Source organism: Rhinichthys klamathensis, unplaced genomic scaffold, assembly GCF_029890125.1.
Source record: "Rhinichthys klamathensis goyatoka isolate OS25496 unplaced genomic scaffold, OSU_Roscu_1.1 h1tg000035l_1, whole genome shotgun sequence".
In the NCBI taxonomy this organism is placed as follows: domain Eukaryota; kingdom Metazoa; phylum Chordata; class Actinopteri; order Cypriniformes; family Leuciscidae; genus Rhinichthys; species Rhinichthys klamathensis.
Window position 1 is genome coordinate 2023208 of NW_026606583.1, and position 20396 is coordinate 2043603.

Sequence of the window (20396 nt, forward strand, 5' to 3'; positions counted from 1 at the left end):
GGTTGCTCACGTCATCAAGCTTAGTTTGAGTCGGTTTGAGTCTGCGCGTCAGGAACGGAAGTGCTCAAAAATCGCTAAAAATGGGCTTCAACTGTCTCAACTGAGTTCCAATGAGATGGCTCTGTTTACTTGTACAACAGCTGCTAGCAAAGATACGCCATGACTGGTGATGACAGCCAATCATAGAGCCGAGCGTGAGCCTCTACTACGTCATCGTTTCTAAAGTCCTCCGTTTTGACCCGTATACACTAAAACGCCCTCCGGAGATTCAAAACGAAAAACGGATCGGCAGCGTTTCAAAACTTCTCCGTTTTGGGTCTCCGTTTTTGCCATTTTAGTGTGGACGGGAGGTGCAAACGTAGCAAAAGGTCTCCGTTTTTAAACGAAAACGCAGTAGTGTGGACGGGGACTAAGTCAAGAACGGCTAGTGTTGTGGTTTTAGGACAACTTTGATGAAAGGTTTTGATCCACTTCAAATGTTGACTACTGTAATTGTATGGTTTTTATATTGATGCATTGGTATTGTTTTTCCTGATTTTCATACTGTGCTTTATCTACAGGAAAAATAATATGTCGTTGCCATTTGCCCTGATTTGAAGATAGCCAGCAAGTGGTGTTTGGATCAGTCAAGTTTGGTGCTTGGTTCTGTTCAGTTGCCCAAAGTACTCTGTATGGAGGAACAAGACGTTGCGGAAGCCATGGACAGATTAGAGAAGGCTGAGTTTCCAGAGGACAGAATTGATGCTCTGGAACCTTTATGGTTCATCTTTACTGAAATGAATGACATGAAACTAAAGGTAAACTGTCAAACTGCAGCAAAGGTACATAATGTGCCAATGTGTCTCTTATTTTTTGTTTCTTAATATGGAAGGGGTATAAAGGGTTTCTTTTATATTGTAATATTTGTATATTGTGTAATTGTACACATTTGTTAAATGTAAATTGACATTTACAATAAAAAAAATAGTTTTCCATCATCTTAAAGCTGCAGTCCGGCGTTTTTCCTCTTTGTCTCCATTAGTCCATGAGCCAGGGCCCCAAATTTGGTCCATCGGTATCATCTGGGGGGACAAAGTCTCATAGTGATTTTTGGCAAGGTATACACCCCTAGTACTAGAAAAATCACGATAGCAGTGCAGGGGTGGTAGAGAAATCACTTTTTTCAGCTTATGAAGTTACTAACCCCCTAAAATAAATTCCGTTTTTGAAATCTGGTGTATATCTGGTTTAGGCTCATGCTAGGGATATTGTCAATATTCTATAATATGGTGCTTGGTATCGTTGGAAAGGGGACCTTTTAGGCTTTCATTGAAGCCCAGTACTGAATCTGTCTGACAAACACAGAGGTCACATGACTTCTTTAAACCAGAAATAACACCATTTTTTCACAATTTCCACCTAAACTGTATGCTTTCTTTTATCCCTGTGGCATGAAAGAACACCAGGGACACAAAACTCAACAACTTCAATACTCAAGGCACTCTGATGACTCAGAAAATGTATAATATACCCATACTATTTATTTGTGAGAGCCTTAAATTAGACTTGTGCAGCCAGCACAAGTCTTCAAAATAGAATCGAGCCAATAGAATGGACAAATAGAATACCCTATTAGTCCAGGGCCAAATGGCCTATTTATTAATGTACAGTTGTAATACAAAGTAATTGTTTCAATAGTGTTGTCAACATAACACTTGTAAGTGGTTTAACAAAATGTTTCTATCATGTATTTTGATATTCACCCACTTTCAGTTAGAATGTCAGAAAGTAGCTCATGCACGGAATGTTGATGGATTTTGACAGTTTGACAAGGTTTTGTCAGTTTTGTGAAAAGATTGTTGGTTCAGTTGACTGGTTATAACAACACTACCAACTATGCCATCTTCAATCAACTTCCATTGAGTTCCAGGGGTATTAAATGTAAGTACAAAATACTTTTTCTCTTGTGAATTGGTGGGGAATAGTCGCTAATGTAAGCTTGTTGTGTAGATAGTTCAAGATCGAGAACTCTTTACCCCTAAATATATTCAGTATGTCACATATGGACTACTGCATGCCTGATGTCCCAGACAGCAACATAGCAGCATAACTGTGGAATCCATATGTACCAGATGTGGGCCGGATCTGGGCCGACACTATGTTGGTATCTGGTGTAACATCAGAAGGAGTCATTGAGTATGTGTAGAAAGTTCAAGATCAAATAGTCTCTCGCCAGAAATATGTTCAGTAGGTCAAATATGGACTAATGTCTGGATGATATAACGATCTAACTTATTCCTCTGTGCAATAAGAAGCACATTTGTGCTTTTGCATTGCATTGCATGCTGCGACTAACTTATTCTACATAACTTATGTATTGAAAGTGAAATCATTGCATTAGCTTTTTGCATTACAAAAAAAACTAATTCGCTGTTGAATTGCATTACACACACGATCTAACGGTGTGCATTGAAGAATAACATTTAAGGCTATGCACTTGGTGCATTGCCTTGCATACCAGAAATAATTCATTTCGTTGTGCATTATAGAGCTTGAAATTGAAGAGCTTGAATTTGCATTGAAATTTAGCTGTTGCATTGCTACTATATGCTATTTTTTGCATTGCACTTCATACAAGAACTATCTTGAAGAGCATTGAAGCATCGACCTAATGCTGCAACTGACTTAATCATTTATGTATTGAAGTGAATCATTGCATGATTGCATTATTAATACATAATAATGCACACCAGCTTTTTGCATTACAAAAAAACTCAAAAAAAGGTCAAATTTGTGCTTTTGCATTGCATTGCACATACGATCTAACGTTGTGCATTGAAGAATAACATATATGCTACTTTTTGCATTGCACTTCAACAAGAACTATCTCATTCTGTTGTTTATTGAAGAGATAACATATAGTGCTGTTGCATTGCATTGCATAAAACTTTTATCTTATTCCTCTGTGAAATGAAAAGACAACATATAACATACACGCATTGCAAACTTATTCATTTGTGTATTGAATCGTTGCATTAGCTTTTTTGTATTACAAAAAAATACGCTGTTGAATTGTATTGCACTCACGATCTAACGTTTTGCATTGCATATAACCATGCACATGTTGCAATGCAATGCATACAGTAATTAGATCATTTCGTTAAGCATTGAAGAGATAACATCTGTGCTTTTGCATTGCATTGCATAAAATATCTAACTTGTACACCCGTGCAATGGACAGAAAACACAAAACATATGAGCTTTTGCATTGCATTGCACATACGATCTAAGGTATGCACTGAAGAATAACATTAGCTATTTACTTTTTGCATTGCAATAACTATCTCATTCCTTTGTTTATTGAAGAGATAACACATGTGCTGTGCATTGCATAAAAGTTTTAACTTTTTCCTCTGTTCAATAAGAAACACATATGTGATTTGGCATTGCATTGCATGCTGCAACTTATTCATTCATGTATTCAAGTGAAATCATTGCATTAGCTTTTTCATTACAAAAAAACCCCCTCATTCGCTGTTGCATTGCATTGCACACAGGATCTAACGGTGGGCATTGAAGAATAACATATAAGGCTATGTGCTTGTTGCATTGGAATGCATACCAGAAATAACTCATTCCGTTGGGCATTAAAGAGGTAACATTTGTGCTGTTGCATTTGCTTTGCACACACAATCTAACGTATTCCTCTGTGCAATAAGAAACACATAAGTGCTTTTGCATTGCATTGCATGCTGCAACTAACTATTAACTAATTCCTTTGTGTATTGAAGTGAAATCATTGCATTCGATTTTTGCATTACGAAAAAAAACCTCATTTGCTGTTGCCATTGCATTGCACACACGATCTAGCGGTGTGCATTGAAGCATATAATATAACATATAACATAATAAGATGTAACCTGTAAGTCTATGCGCTTGTTGCAATGCATACAGTAATTAGCTCATTCCGTTCTGCATTGAAAAGATAACATGTGTCCTTTTGCATAAAAGATCTAACATTGTGCATTGAAGAATAACATATAATTATGCACATGTTGCATTGCAATGCATACAGTAATTGCTCATTACGCTGTGCATTGAAGAGATAACATTTTTGCTTTTGCAATGCATAACTAACACATTCCGATGTGCATTTTAGAGATATAATTTTTGCTGTTGAAATGCAATGCATTAAATATCTAACTTATTCCTCTATGCCATGAAAAGAAAACACGACACATTCGCATAGCATACAATAACTAACTTATTCAATTGTGTGTTGAAGGTAAATCATTTCATTTAGCTGTTGCATTACAATGCATAGAAAAACGACCTAATTTCGTTGTGCAATGAAAAGATAACATGTGAGCTGTTGCATTGTACACACAATCTAACTTTGTGCATTTGAGAATAACATAAGCTATGCACTTGTTGTATTAATGCATAAGAACTAACTCATTCCGCCGTGCATTGAAGACCTATTTTTTTTTTTTGCTATTGCATTGCTTTGCATCTAACTTGTTCCTCGTACTTGTACTTGTGCAATGAACAAACCAATTAACATGTGCTTTCACATTGCGTTGCATACAATAACTAACTTATTAATTTGTGTTCTGACGGAAAAAAACATTACAAGATGTTGCATTACAATGCATAGAAAGAACTACCTCATTCCGATGTGTAATGAAGCATTGCATTAGCCTGGAAAAACCCAGACAACTTCCGGCAAATTTAGATTTGCTCTGCAAGTAGTCTGGCAAAGAGCTCATTCAAGCCCATTTCTAATCCGTCGAAATCGAGGCACCAATCAGAAACGTTGGGGCGGGCTTTACACGATGACGACAGCGCAGCGACGGTGAAGCAGATTTTGTAGAATGGATGGATGGATGGATGGATGGATGGATGCCGCCATGGAACATCACTCATTCGAATCAGCTATCGCGTCTGTTTTAAGCGATTTAAAATGTTCCTTTTCGTTAAAAGCCTTCATATCTAAAAAAGATGTTATCGCTGTCTTACCGACTGGATTCGGCAAAAGTCTGCATACGTCATCTCCTTCATCGCTCTGATTGGTTTTAGGTCTATCCAATTGCGCCCAGAGGCATTTGAGCAATGTCCGTTGGGGACGCCCCTTTGGAAATGATTTGTCTATGAAGCTTTGCCAGACCCTTACTCAGTTACTACTGAGAATGGTCTGGTTTTAACCAGGCTAGCATTGCATCATTGCACTGCACAGACGAGCTAAGGTTGTGCATTGGAGAATAACATACAAAATGACATTAACATAGAATAATTGAAATGCATGAATTAACTCATTCCGCTGTGCACTAAAAGATAAAGCTTGTGCTTTTACATTTGATTGCATAAAAGATCTGACTTATTCCTCTGTACAATGAAAAAATAAACCCATAACATGTGCTTTCGCATTGCATTGCATCCAACAACTAACTTATTTATTTGTGTACTGACGATAAAACATTACAATGAATACAATAATTAACTTATTCCGACGTACATTGAAGAGTACGTACTGTTGCATTGCATTGCATTGCATTGCTCTAACTAATTGCTCTGTGCAATGAAAAGAAAACACGTTTGTGTTTTGCATTGCATTGTTCACTACAACTAACATTAATTCCTGTACTGATTGAGAGAAATCATAGCATGAGCTGTTGCATAACAATGCATAGAACAATTGCCTTATTCCGTTGTGCACAGTGGTTCATGTAGGTTGTCTACAAACCGGAAGGTTGGTGGTTCAATCCCTGGTTCCACCTGACCAAGTGTCGAGGTGTCCATGAGCAAGACACCTAACCCCAGCTGTGTGTGTGTGTGTGTGTGTGTGTGTGTGACACCTAACCCCCGCTGTTCCTGACGAGCTGGATGGCGCCTTGCATGGCTGACACCGCCGTCGGTGTATGAATGAGTGAGTGAATTGGTGAATGTGAGGCAATATGTAAAGCGGTTTGGTGGCCATTGGGTCTGTGAAAGCGCTATATAAATGCAGTCCATTTACCATTTACCAATGTTGCTTTGCATTGCACGAACGTTGGGCATTAAAGATAAACATAAGCTTAAACAAAGAGAAAACATAAGTTTTCATAACATAAGATAAACATAAACAAACAAATGAATAAGTTTGTTGTTGTATGCATTGCAATAAAACAAGTACATACTTGCTTTATTGCTATGCATACAACAACAAACTTATTCATTTGTGTACTGACGAAAAAAGATTAATGAGCTTATTGCTTTACAATGCATAGAATAACTAACTCATTCCGTTGTGCACTAAAGACAAAACAGTTAGTGCTGTTGCAAAGCATTGCCCATCTAACGGTATGCATTGAAGAATTACATAAGATATGCACTAGTTGCATTACAATGCAAACAATAACTAACTCATTCCATTGTGTATTGAAGATATAACAGTTGTTGTTGCATTGCATTGCATACAGGATCTATTATCCTGTTTTGCATTGCCTTTTGAGGACTCTTTGCTCATATGTTCAGTTGGTCAAATATGGACTATTTATGGACATATTGACTATATGAGGTAACATTAGAAATAATCTATGAGAATATACAGTGTTACGTTTTGACCCTTTGACCAGAAATATGTTCAGTAGGACAAATATGGACTAATGTCTGGCTGATTTATCTTCAGAAGGAGTCTATGAGATTATATATTAAAACACCTGGACCCTTTGGCCAGAAATATGTTCACCTACATCAGGAGTCAATGTCTAGAAAGTAAATGTTCGATGGGCAGAAATATGTTCAGTGGATCAAATATGGACTTCTGTATGGTGATATTCACTTTACAACCTGTTTCTTTATTGACTTTTACAACTAATAGGTCTCCATCCATTTTGTCCATTCTATTGGCTCTATTCTATTTTGAAGACTTGTGCTGGCTGCACAAATCTAATTTAAGGCTCTCACAAATAATTAGTATGGGTATATTATACATTTTCTGAGTCATCAGAGTGCCTTGAGTATTGAAGTTGTTGAGTTTTGTGTCCCTGGTGTTCTTTCATGCCACAGGGATAAAAGAAAGCATACAGTTTAGGTGGAAATTGTGAAAAAATTTGTGTTATTTCTGGTTTAAAGAAGTCATGTGACCTCTGTGTTTGTCAGACAGATTCAGTACTGGGCTTCAATGAAAGCCTAAAAGGTCCCCTTTCCAACGATACCAAGCACCATATTATAGAATATTGACAATATCCCTAGCATGAGCCTAAACCAGATATACACCAGATTTCAAAAACGGAATTTATTTTAGGGGGTTAGTAACTTCATAAGCTGAAAAAAGTGATTTCGCTACCACCCCTGCACTGCTATCGTGATTTTTCTAGTACTAGGGGTGTATACCTTGCCAAAAAACAACGATAGCATTTGTCCCCCCGATGATACCGATGGACCCCCCTGGCTCATGGACTACATCTCTGTTCGAAATCTGCAATTGCAGTCATTCGCGGAATTATCAACTTTACGTGATAATTACGACACGGCACAGCGCGGATGAACACAATGTTTGAGGAGACTGTGAGGCTGTCAGTCACCGCGCTGATATGGAGACGCACTCAGAATCACAGATTATTATTTTTGGAAGTATGACCAACATAAGAATTTTCACCGGAAAATGTCATCTGAACTAGTAAGAAACATCCACCTTTGTTCTGGTTCTGAAATCGCGCTGATTAAATCTAACAATCGCTTAAAGCTGCCGTCGGCAAAATTTTTTTTATCATATTCAGTTAAATCGACACTATAATCCGACAGAACAACATAAATAAAGTGGTTTTAGAAAAAAAACAGAGCTTCTAACTCCACCTGGAGCGTGTTATTTGTTTTGCAAAAATCCACAGCTCCCGGATCATCGGGTCCAATCAGCGCAGGGGGGTGTGAGATCTGACTGTCAATCACAGATCGGGCACACGCCACCCCTCGCACACGTTACAATCACATGCACACGCCGGAAGTTCGCGCAGTAACGAAGAGTGATGGCGGATGTGTCTCGCTTTCAAAACACTAACAAATCAAGTAAGCTCATTTAGAGTATAAATGACATTAGCAATTGCAATCTATCGGTAGATTAGCCAGGGCAGCATACCTCCAAATACTCCATGGTGTTGATGGATGCTGATGAGACGGGCGCGTTCACAGATAACCTGGTGCACACGCACTGACGAGCACGAACTCGGTGGGAGGGTATCCGTTGATAATGGGGGAGGGGCATGCCGCATGAGAGTTGTAAACATTCAAAATTTTGCCTAAGTCCACTCAATCTGTCAGACTTGCCGACTGCAGCTTTAAGTTATCATATCACGCAAAACCGTGCAAATTATACTTTGTTCTCAAATTGTTAATGTTAACAACATAAGCAAGCATTGCGTGACTACATGTAATGTCCTTCCGATATGTATCCTTGTTTTCGCATGGGCCGGTTGCAGTCTCTTCTTTCTGTAGTCACTCCGAAGTCCGAACGAAGTCTTTTGCATTTTAAATTTGAACCTTTCTGGATCCGCCATCAAATTGATAAGTTTAATTATATCAAGTGCTGTGAGAAAAGGCTATAAATCTCCACCTCCAACATTCTCACACGCAACATAGCCTACTAGCCGAGACTCCTTCTTTATGTGTACAGATGTGACGTAATGACGCAAAGACATGCTCGAATCTCCCGCGGAAATCCACCAGTACCACTGGAATCAAAAACATTATTACAAGCTTACCGCTTTGAATCGAGCTACGGCAAGCAGATAGTGTTGAACACTGGCTGGTTATGTATTTTCTCAAATATGTATTTTGGATCATTTTTAACCCAAAAAAAGCTACGGACTGCAGCTTTAATGTTTTTTTGTTTGTTTGTTTTTAAATTGTATAGACCTGATAGTTCCTTTGTATCCTTGATGGTCATTAGCTTTGCTGTTATATTAAAACAGTCTTTGACTACTTGAATGCCAAATAAATAATATAACATAATATTTTGATGAACGCAAGCTGCAAAATATAACTTTTGGGGGGAAATTTTGGTGGCGTTATAGCACGTAATTAAATGGTTTAATAAGGGGCTATTTTTCGTACGTCAGCTATTTAACAACCAAGGTTTTTTAATGAATTACACAGAAATTCTTTCTGAATACAATATGCCAGTTACCCCCAAAGAGTTTGCTATAGTTATGGGAGCAATACCAACAGGAATCCGTATCCTCTTTAAAAACAGCATTCAGTCTCCTACTGTAATTACTTTTTCTGAGCTAACTGAAACTCCTATTGGTAAAATATGTTTTTCAGGGGAAAAAAGATAGAAACAATAAAGTTAGATCCCTTTTTCTTGTAGATATAATTTCTGTTTCTCCTGCAATCTCTTACTGGAATAATTTATTTCAAAATTTAAATTGGAAAAGGATTTGGTCCCTACAACAAAAATATTTTCTAACTAATGAAGTAAAAGAAGTGTCCTGCAAAATAATAAATACATTTTACCCTGTTAAATATTTTATGATTAAATATAAAAGTAATATTGACACAAGATGCTCATTTTGCCAAGTTCACACAGAAACTGTTTATCATTTATTTTGGTCATGTTTCTATACCAAACAACTGGAAAAATATTGACACATATATTAAAGATAATATCCAGCAAGATCAGTAACCCTTAAAGACATTATTTTTGGATACTTTGATTCTGACCCTACTAAAAAAAAAGCCTGCTTTACTAATTTAATTTATTTTATTGGCAAATTTATATCCATAAATGTAAATTCACCACCAACAAACCAATTTTTATTGTTTTTTTTTAAAAAATAATTTAAAATGTACCTTAACACTATTTCATCCTCAGTAAATAAGAAAGCAATTAAAACAATTTTAAATTGTAATGACTTTAATTTGTGTACACTAAATGATGTATTGTCATGATTCTGCCCTCTTGCCCTTGATTTTCCCTAGTCGTGAGGCAGGATCATGACAGAATCATGTTTTGTGTGCAAGCACATGGCTTAGTGTTTGGCCATGTGCTTGTGTTGTCTACTTGTTGTCTACTTGCCCCCTTGTTACCCTCGTCTTGTCATTATTGTCTAGTCAGTTTCACCTGTCCTCGTCATAAGTGTTCCCTATTTAATCCCCTTGTGTGCCGGTTCATTGTTTGATGTTGAGACATAGCCTACTTTGTGTGTGTTCAAACCGTGAGTTACTTGTTGGAAGTCTTGTTAAGAGAAGTGTTTGTTCCTGTCTTAGTTGTTTGTTTATTGTCAGAGTCTTAGTCTATCCTGTCTTGTTTTGCCCCATCGTGGGTTTTGTTTTCTGTTTTGTCTTTAATAAACCCCTTGTTTAAGTTTTCTGCTGTCTGCTATTGGGTTCATCTGCTATCCACATAACATGTATAAAATAATATCTTACCCTCATGACCTTTTATTTATTGTTTGTTCTATCATCTATTGCTTTTATTTATTTATTTTTCTTAGTTTTAGTCAGTATGTTCAGATGACATTGTACATATTGTTATATTTGTACAGACATGTTTGCAATTTTGTTACAAAATTGTTTACCATGATTGTCATCTTTATATTGTTTGCAAGCATAATAAAAAAAAAAGTGCAAGTGCAAGTCTGCAGCAAGATGCTGTTGGGCATTTTGACCCAGACTGGCCCACTACATATGATCATAAACATCACCCATCTTTGCACGCCCTTGAATATATACCAACTCCTATTCCTTAAAACCACTAATGCCATGTAACGAGTGAGTAGGAATAAGTAAGAGTTAACAGATGAAATAAGTACAAAATTGTCATTTATTAATACAATTGAACAATACTCCACAGTGATGAATCCAAAAAACAAGCTATAAGCTGCATTGGCATAGCAATACCAATGTTCTCACGGGATTTTTGGTAAAACTGTGGTGGGTGGAACTCGGGCCTTTTAGGGAGATTCGGGTGTCAGTGTCTACATTACTACTACATAATAATAGTAATATTAATCCCATGACAGTAATACCCATATATTGTAAAACAAATGCACTGTAAAATAAAGGAAACTTTCATAATTAGTTTTGTTCTAATTTCTATACTTGAAAGAGATCAGCACATGATATTTTATTTTTGACAGAAAATGCATCAAGCTTTTATTTAGGCGGAAAATATGGTTTACAAACGCGTCTCATTAAATTTCTAGTAAATTGCGGTAATCATCAACTATGCAGAGGTCGAAATAATGCGTAACTGTGTTTGAAAGTAGTTCTGCTTACCGCAGGCTCTACACTTTCTCATCTCTCTCCTGATCCTCCTCGCTATCATCATCAGCCACAGCCACTGGAGCTGATGAAGGTCCTGCTGCTGCAGAAAACATAGGCCTATATTTTGACACATTTTACAGCGTCTGCTCGAAGGGTCTGTACTCTGAATCTATTTTTCACGTTATTTCTCTGCACATTCCTTGCGTTTCTTCTCCATCTCTCAGACAGACTATTTTGGCAGATACACACACTGCACTCAAAAAAATATAAAGAGGGGGGGAGGGGGGGAGAAGGGGGGTTTCTCTGGAAAGAAATTGTTATTCTTTCCAGAGACTCGTTTATTTTCAGTTCGTTCACCAAAATGATTAGTTTCAGATTTGTTCACTGATTCGTTCAGTGACAATTTCTTCATATTACATAAATACTCCAGCAGGTGGCGAAAAAGAGTGTTTTGTGCTATATCAACGAACGTATTTACTTGTTACAAAAAAAAAAACAGTTTTGGCTTTGTTAAAATGTGTGCCTAATTTACTAAATTAATAAAAGTCTAAACAAGTGGTTCAGATGACCAAGCACAAGGTTTTCTTGCATAATTAACATTTTAATTGTTTGGTCAGACATACACATTCATAAATCTGGGATTATATTAAACAGTTATGTTCTGTATGTTAAATATGAATATAAACGATCGTATGTGCACACCTATAACTGGGCTTTGCATTGGCTTTCTGCTGATTGCTGCTTAATGAGATTGAATCACATGCTAAATGACCTACCCGGTAGGCTATACATTTTTTATTTTGAAAAGCATATCGGTCATCTATAGCAGTTCCGTGACCGTGGAGAGCGAAGGTTCGTTTCTCACTGGATTTGTCATCTATAAAGGTTAAAGAAAAAAATTAGCCGGGGCGCCCCTCACAAAAATGTGGGGAACTTTTGTGAGAGCCCGATATCCAAAATGGCTGCCGTCGGCTAAGCTGGAAATTAACTTTTTAATGGTTTTGCCCACAGTGCTGCATAATACATGGTTTATGAGATTATTTGGGTCAAGAAATTCATAAATGATGTAGATTTATTGATTTGACCTAGTTTTGACCTTCAAATTCAAGATGGCTGCCAATTTTTGGCTCTTTAAATGTCAATATTTCATAATCGTCATATAGAGCCTTAATATTAGGCTCAAATGAAAGCTCTGCTCATACTGAGTTACGTTATGGACAGTAAAATTACAACCTATACAAAGGTCATCAGATGTCTGGGGTGGAACCAATGAAAGCAGGGAGACAGAGGAGATTCTTTAGCTTGTAGTTGTTTTTATTATCTCCCTCACAGTATATGATGTCACCCTGCACCTGACCCACTTGTCTTTTCAGCTGTTCCTTTACAAGTTTCTGTTGTCTGACCTAGCTTCCGGAAATAACCATGAGTTGGTTGAACTCAGTGACACCTGGGAACCTGTCTTCGGGAACCGACGATCATGCTCATCATCCTTGATGCTGAAAGGAAGGTCATATACAGTGGGGAGAACAAGTATTTGATACACTGCCGATTTTGCAGGCTTTCCCACTTACAAAGCATGTAGAAGTCTTTAATTGTGCCGCGGTTAACCGTGAATGTGAAAGCAGCACGGACTCGGGTGCGCACTTGTTCAGGAAGTAAAGTGACCTGCGCAAGCGTTTTAGCTTATTGTGATGTATTCAGTTAAATAAAACACTTGTAAGGGATGATAGTGTTGATGATTTACCTTGGATACGAGCGAGAGTGAGCCTGCAGTGTATTCGTGCATTGCGCGTGAAATCAGGGCACCAAATTTAGAAATCCACTGTCTCCTCAAAAGAGTCCGTTTGCAAGCAGCAGAAGGCCATCTTATGTGACACACGCACAGTAAACCTGTATTGTTCACTCAACTGCACATAATAGCAGCGAATTAATAAAAAAACACAATATTGCCCCGCGTTCTGTTTTCTATCGTGCGCCGTTCACATTTGCGATGACGTAATATGCACGCAAACGCACCAAGGTTCGATAGAATCAAGTTGAGTGTGAAACCAGACCAATGCTGCGGGGGGCGCCGGGAACAAACGCGCTCGGGCTCGGACCGCAGCAAACGAGCCCAGTGTAAAAGCCCCCTTAGGGCTTTCACATTCACGCGAACCGCGGCACGGTTCGGGAGCAACCGAACTCAGACCACCTCCTCCAGGTAGTCTCGGGTTCGGTACCCCAGTGCGCACCCGGGTCCCATGACAGCGTTCACATTAGCGATTTTTCATGCGAACCGTGCCCCGTTCCGAACTAAACTGCCAAGACCAGAGAGCTTTGTAAGGACATCAGATAAAATTGCAGACCTGCACAAGGCTGGGATGGGCTACAGGACAATTCAACATGGCATTCAACATGCTTCTTATGGCGGCGCTGGCACTTGAGGCTCTGCTTCACAGTATACTTCACCCTTGGAACGTTGTTTGCGTTTCTTGTTGTTGAGCAGTTGCTTCTCATTCTGTAGAAGCTGAATCCATCCTTGCTTTTGTTACGTAAAGTAAAACAGTGGATTCAATAGCAAGTAAAAAGATGTTTATTAATTACAAGTCAGTTGAAATGTAATGAGTGGTCAGGTTGTGCAAGTGTCCGGGAACAATCGCTCTTGGCAGCGCAGGGACGCCCGGTCTCCCGTGGTGGTAAAGGGATGAAGGATGTCCAACACGATATCCGAACAGACTCAGGAACTAGAAGATACTTCCTCCATGGAAAAAGGCAGAGTGATGGGAACTGAAACACAGAATCCAAAGTGCAACACGGGGAACTTGAAGACAGGCAGGAGACAAGAAACACACCGGGAAACATCCACAACGATCTGACAAACATAAGACGAAAACTGTGAGTATAAACAGTGTTGCTGATCAGATGCAGCTGGCACCGCTGATCAGATGCAGCTGGCGACAACGCCCACCTGCACACACAACAATACAAGGCAAGAAAGAGTCAGCGAATTCATGAACCGCGACAGCTTTTGCTTCGAGTTCAGATTTATAGTTGTTTCTATCCAAAGGTCGAGTGGCTGACAGGAGTAAGGTAGCCCAGTCATTGACTGAGTGAGCCTTACAAGTTAGCAACGGTATGAGGTGAATGGCCCAGTCTTCTTTAACCCACTGGTACACCTCTGCAAGTCTCTCAAATGTCAGCAAATAGTGCTCAATATCATCAGAGCCCTCCAGTCTCGCAAGCCATGGCTCCTAGTCTATCACCCTTGGTGCTGGTTTGTCAGAAACTGATCCATGACAGATACGTTCCATGTCAAGTTGCATCTTTAACACTTTAACATTTTGTTCTCGTCAGACTGTCTCTCTCTCTTAAGTCTCCATAAAGGACTTGAACATCTGTGCCAGAGCAGTAACAGCAGTATCAGCTCCAGCCCCAGAAACCATTGTAGACTGCACTCCTTCATCTGGATCCTCCTCGACTTCACTCTGGTCCACATCTGGCATTTTGCTTTCATCAGGCTGATTCCTTGTCTTTGGTTGCATTGCAAAAAAAACAAGAATGTCCACTTCACCTCAGCGGTACAAAAAACTTCTGACACCAACTGTAACAGAGACAGAGGTGTGCCAACTGCCACAAAGAGGCCCCTAAGATACAGGCACGGATTAACGCACGGGCCTATAGAGCATCACAGTCCCGCCCACAGCCCGAGAGAGCTTTGGTGCCGGAAGTAAATTTCCCATTCATTTCTCCCATTGACGTTTGAAAGAATCCGTATCTAAAGAGTTGTACAGCATGTCTGAGGATAACCAGCTACGGCTGAACTCATAAGCATACAACATATCATTTCGAGTGAAAAAACGAAGAGAAAATCCAAAAAAGTCAAAGGTACAAGACTGTGTACATATTTTCATTTCCGAGCGAAGGAACTAACGTTACTCATCCCATAAACCACCGCACCTCACTGAAGTCGACTGAAGCCACAACCGCGAAAGAGCCTTTTGAGCGACTTCCAAATCTGACGACGGCCACGTGAACTTTTTCCTCCACTGAATTTTATATAGTGCATGTACAGGGAAACTCCTTTTCCACGATTTACTGAAGCTTATGTGTAAAACGCATTTGCATCTGCACAGCTAACACATTCAGCATGTGGCTCGCTCATAGGCTGTGCTGCGGCAACTGCACATCCAATGGCGCGGGCGCCTCTGACATGCGACCAATGAGCTAGCCCTACGTCATTACACGATCTTCAGTCTTCACGGACCTTCGCGGGGTAACCAGACACTTACACGACTTCCACCAATCAGATGCATCACTGTGGGATTGTTCAGGATTGTGGGTAATGAAGTACTTATCCAAGACATTGCGAATAAAAGGCATTTATCTCAAAACAAGGTTAGTGCCCCATGAACTTTTGGCCTTTATATGAGCATATACAATCACAGCCGTAGCTGGTTTTAAGTCTACCATGTATGGTTACGTTTTTATGGCTTATACCCCAATTGTGAATGGAGAAATTGTATTGAATTTTTACTTCCGGCACCGGCTGTGGGCGGGACTGTGATGCTCTATTGGGCACTTGTCCAGGGCACTGGGCCAGCAGGGGGCCCTGTCAAATTTTTTCAAATATTTATTTTTTCAGTAGAATTGTGTTGAATATTGTGATTTATTTTTTAATTTTTTTTGCAGTTGCAAAGTATTAACTGGTAAATAAATCAAATGAATCATTTTTATGTTTTGCTGCGCTGTTAAGAGGGACATCTAAAGAGGCGAGTGAAAATCATTGCGTAGGCTAATATAAAGGGCGGTACCCTTGGGCCTTGAGGTCCAGACCTCTGTAATTTTTCTGTGTAAGGCAAGCTATATGAACGTTGTGAAATAATTGCCTAATATTAACTCTAATGTGGTGCGGGTGGCAATGATTCGCACATCGCGTTCGCGACGATAACCGACCTTCTCATCTGAGCAGCTTCAGAACTCAAACACTGAGTGACCAGATGACCAATCACATCACAGTTGGCGGGCTTTATGTTCACAGAAGCGCTAGCCGAGCGCGAATGGTGCTTGAATTAACTTAACGGGCGCACAGTGCGAGATAAGAGGCAAAACAGCTGTTTTAAGATAGAATTTTTAACCGACCGACATAAATAATCAGTTTGCAAAGACTATGTCAATCAAAGCTCAGTTTTGGGAAGAGAAGATATACAAGATAAATAGACTGAGAAGAAAGAGAGAAGGAGAGGGAGATGAGAGAGGAAGAGTAGGTAGGCTACTGTGCCCAGAATTAATTCATACGAATTGGGCAACTCGTAAAATATGTACGATTTAGCAAAAATGTAAAAAATAACTTAATAAATTGTCGCAAAATGTGGTGAAAGGGGCCTTTGAGACACCCGTGCCCAGGGCACGTCATCGCCATAATCCGTCCCTGCAAAGATATTTCAAACAGTAGCAGCACCTCTGAATGTACCGGCAGATGGAGGCGTAAAAATGAAGTGACGTGAAGATGAAGTCAAAAAGTGTGTTTTTTATTCCAATAAGTGCAAAACAAAGGTTTTCCAATAGAGTGCAAAATAGCATTTACAGTAAAAATCCAAAAGAGACAAAAAAAACAAAAATTAAAATAAACTGTTCGAAGTTATTCACAAACAAACTTTTGGAAGTCAATAAATTGACCCAAAGCAGAGCAACAACTACCAACCAACTCACTCTACAAGCTCCTGAACAACACTGAAAGGCCCTCATAAAAATGATAAGCCCCTCCCACTTGGAGTAAACCATTCAGTAATTAAAGGTAATTTCTTTCTTTAGTCTTTATTGTCCTATAAGGATATTCTTTTTCACACATGTCATTGTTACATTCCATGCAGGATGTACACAGCCTCATACATATAACGTATAACATATAACATATAACACACCCAATGGGTAGTGTCACGGGAGTTTGTTAAGTGCAGTGATTGCTGAGGGTATAAAACTTTTCTTAAAGTGCGCTTTTTTCCAGTCCAGGGCTCTGTATCTGCGGCCAGATGGGAGTAGGGTGAAGAACCGGTTCAGGGGATGGTCAGGGCTGCTTACTATGGTGCGTGCAAGGCGTATGATGGCTGTATCATTTGCATCAGTGAGGCTGGGGGTGGGAAGCTGTATTATCTTGGATGCTAAGTGTGAGATTTTAATGAGTTTGTTCTTGCTGATGACATTGAGTATGGTGAAGAAACAGGGGGAGCAGTAGAGTAGAAGGGGTTGGATGATGCTTTTGTAGAGTAGCAGAAGAAGATGGGGGGCAACATACAGTGATCTTAGTTTGCGTATTGCAGTCTCTGTTGTGCACGTTTCTGTGTAATGGTGACATGTTCATTGAAGTTAAGCTTATTGTCAATGGTGAGACCAAGATATTTGAAAGTGCTGACCTGTGCCACTGGTTGGCCATGTATAGTGATGTGAGTGAGTCCAGGGGGTGATTTTGATGCATGAATAACCAGTTCTTTTGTCTTGTCAATGTTGAGTTGGAGGTAGTTATCAGAGCACCACAGTGCAAATTCTGTGATGGACTGGTGGTAGGCTGTGATGGAACTGTTGTCTGTAAGTAGTCCTACTATGGCTGTGTCATCTGCATATTTGTAGTAAGTGGTGTTGGGTAGTGAACTCTGGCAGTCATTTGTGTAAAGTGTGTACAGGAAGGGACTGAGTACGCAACCTTGGGGGGTTCCAGTGTTGGTGATAATGGTTGATGATGTTGTAGTCCCTATTTTCACTGTCTGTGGCCTGTTGCTGAGAAAGTTGTTTATCCAGTGGATGAGGAGAGGGGTGACATTCAGGTGCTGTAGTTTCTTGATGAGTTGATGGCGCTGGATTGTATTGAATGCGGAGCTGAAGTCAACAAACAGAACTGAGGCAAAGTTATGGGAGGAAATCTGGAGATGGTGAAGGAGGGAGTGGAGAAGGCATGCCACTGCGTCCTCTGTCCCCCTTTTCAGCCGGTATGCAAATTGGTATGGGTCCAATTGTGTGCTGACAGAAGGTAAGATGAGTTGTAGTATGATTTTCTCCATGCATTTCATGATTATTGGGGTGAGTGCGACCGGACGGAAGTGGTTGGGCTCTGAGGGGCGTGGTTTCTTGGGTACAGGTGTAATAGTTGATGTTTTCCAGAGGGTGGGTATTGTTGCTGTCCTGTAGGATTCCCAGAAGATGGAGTGGAAGATGGGAGAGAGCTCCATTGCGCAGCACTTCAGCACCTTTGCCGGGATGCCGTCTGGCCCAGGTGCCTTACCAACTTTGCACCTGGCCAGCTGCTACTGCACATCCTCCTCTGTGAAGGGCGGGTGGTGAGGTTCATGGGAGGAAAGGGTTCTGAGAAGTTCCTCACAGGTGGAGGTGTGGTCATGGATGTCAAACCGGTTGAAGAAACTGTTCAGGGTGTTTGCAAGATGAAGAGGTTCCGAGCTTGGTTGGTGATGGTGGTTATGTTCTTGACCTGTAAGTTTCTTGATTCTCTGGAATGCTTGTTTTGTGTTCATGTTGCTAAACTCCTGCTCCAGTTTGTTTTTATATTGCATTTTGGCTCTGATGATGTCATTCTTTATTTGTCTGTTGAGTATTTTGAGAGTGGCCCAGTCTTTATTCCTGAATGCTGTCCGTTTTTCTTTAAGTGCATGTTTTATGTGGGGGGTAATCCAGGGTTTGGAGTTGGGGTATCTTTTGACAGTTCTGGTGGGGATGGTGGTGTGGATACAGAACTTGATGTAGTCAGTGATGGTGGATACCCTCTCGTCCAGTGTGCCCTGAAAAATACCCCAGTCCGTGCAGGCTAGAGAGCCCTGTAATTGCTCAATAGCGTCCTCCGACCAGAGGGTGACGCTGTGGGTTGTTGGTTTGATCCGTTTCAGTTCCGGTTTGTACTGCGGAAGGAGGAAGATGACGTTGTGGTCAGAGAAACCGAGTGGCGGGAAGGCACGTACGGTAAAGGCATCAGCAACATTGCCATAGCACAAGTCCAGAGTGTTCTCCTTCCTCGTTGGAACATCCACGAACTGGTGGAAGGATGGCAGAACATCGTTGAGTCTGCAGTTGTTAAAATCACCCAGGATAAACGCTGGAGCCTCCGGGTAGGCGGCTAGCATGTTGTTAGCGTTGTCGGCTACTTGTTCTGCTGTTACCCTAGCGTTGGCGCTCAGGCAGATGTAAACACAGGTGACAACCACCGTCTGGAATTCTCTCGGGAGGTGGAAGGGACGCAGGCTCAACGTCATCATCTCCACATCTGGTGTGCAGATCTTGTTGTGGATCTTGATGTTATCACACCATCTGTTGTTGACATAGATGCAGATCCCACCACCTCTCACTTTGCCTGACTGATGGGTCCTGTCAGCTCTTAGGATGGTGAAATGATCAAGGCTGACCTCGGACTCCGAGACCTCTTCATCCAGCCAGGTTTCGGTGAGCGCGATGATGCAGGCATCCCTGTAGCCTCTCTCCATGGAGCACTTGGCGTGCAGCAGGTCCATTTTGTTCCTGAGAGAACGAACGTTCGCTAGTATGATGGAAGGGAGGGGGGGCCTGAAGGGACGCTTTCGGAGTCTAGTTCTTACGCCTCCTCGTCTGCCTCTTCGCCTTGGTTTGATCTCCGGTGGGAGTGCAACTGGTGGTTTTTGCTGGATTAATGCAGAGGATCGGAGCTGAAGGAGATCCGCCCGGTTGTAGGTGAGTGGTCTCTGATCGCTGGTTAGTAGTGCCAGCGCCAGGTTGTTGTTGTGTATAATCCATGATGTTATGAGCGCGATCGCGATGAGTGTGTGTAAGTCCCTCAATCTTGACAATCAGTAAAACGATGGGTGGATAAAGACGCAGACACTAGTGAGAACTTCTCAAGACAAACGCTAGACACACTGGTACAAAACAAACCGACAGTAGACAGAGACGTGACGCCGCCATGGAACATTGACTGACTGTGTTTCGTCGCAGCAGAGCATGCGCCGGAGCTAATAAAGACAAAGAGATAAACTGTTATAATAATACAAAATATATATATATAAACATTGGAAACAAAACAAACTCAATTAATTAAGGTTTAACAATGTTTAACGAAGAATCAAACAGAACACCAATCTCAACCTCAGACATGAGAACAATTAACTGTGCCTTCTATTGGCGGGAAATAGATATTTAAAAAATGGTGGCAGTTATAGGAAAAT

The 20396-nt window shown here is 40.5% G+C and overlaps 1 protein-coding gene across 1 annotated transcript in view; it reads left to right on the forward strand.

The window, feature by feature from the left end:
• crym (crystallin, mu) overlaps nucleotides 1–20396 on the forward strand; it is a 200890-nt gene that overhangs the window by 19961 nt on the left and 160533 nt on the right. The gene's annotated exons all lie outside the window — the stretch shown is intronic.